The 982-nt window shown below is 50.8% G+C and overlaps 1 non-coding gene across 1 annotated transcript; it reads left to right on the plus strand.

Annotated features, from left to right (window-relative positions):
- The first annotated feature begins 647 nt into the window (after window positions 1-647).
- Trnap-cgg lies at window positions 648-722 on the plus strand. Its single transcript has one exon. It is a non-coding gene; the product is annotated as a tRNA-Pro (tRNA).
- The last annotated feature ends 260 nt before the right edge of the window (window positions 723-982 follow it).

A 982-nucleotide genomic window follows, 5' to 3' on the forward strand; every position in this document is an offset into this window, starting at 1 on the left:
TGGTGAAACTTCCTGGCAGATTAAAACTGTGAGCCCAACCGAGACTCGAACTCGGGACCTTCGCCTTTCACGGGCAAGTGCTCTACCAACTGAGCTACCGAAGCACGACTCACGCCCGCTACTCACAGCTGTACTTCTGCCAGCACCTCGTCTCCTACCTTCCAAACTTTACAGAAGCTCTCCTGCGAACCTTGCAGAACTAGCACTCCTGAAAGAAAGGATATTGCGGAGACATGGCTTTCAGGAGTGCTAGTTCTGCAAGGTTCGCAGGAGAGCTTCTGTGAAGTTTGGAAGGTACGAGACGAGGTACTGGCAGAAGTAAAGCTGTGAGTACCGGCCGTGAGTCGTGCTTCGGTAGCTCAGTTGGTAGAGCACTTGCCCGCGAGAGGCAAAGGTCCCGAGTTCGAGTCTCGGTCGGGCACACAGTTTTAATCTGCCAGGAAGTTTCATGTCAGCGCAAACTCCGCTGCAGAGTGAAAATCTCATTCTGGAAACATCCCCCAGGCGTGGCTAAGCCATGTCTCCGCAATATCCTTTCTTTCAGGAGTGCTAGTTCTGCAAGGTTCGCAGGAGAGCTTCTGTAAAGTTTGGAAGGTACGAGACGAGGTACTGGAAGAAGTAAAGCTGTGAGTACCGGGCGTGAGTCGTGCTTCGGTAGCTCAGTTGGTAGAGCGCTTGCCCGCGGAAGGCAAAGGTCCCGAGTTCGAGTCTCGGTCGGGCACACAGTTTTAATCTGCCAGGAAGTTTCACATCAGCGCACACTCCGCTGCAGAGTGAAAATCTCATTCTGGCAACAACATTTGGTATTAGCAGACGACGAGTAGGCTGCACCTTGACGTTACAAAAGATGGCGGTTCCATAGCCAGTCTATGTTGTTTATATAGGTCCTTGAAATTACGGTATCGCATCATCACTGGTACTCGCAGCCGGAAAATCACAATCATATTACATTAGGTAGGCTGGTGCTGTTCATGTATATTAT

This window comes from Schistocerca americana, chromosome 2 (genome assembly GCF_021461395.2).
Source record: "Schistocerca americana isolate TAMUIC-IGC-003095 chromosome 2, iqSchAmer2.1, whole genome shotgun sequence".
Classification (NCBI taxonomy): domain Eukaryota; kingdom Metazoa; phylum Arthropoda; class Insecta; order Orthoptera; family Acrididae; genus Schistocerca; species Schistocerca americana.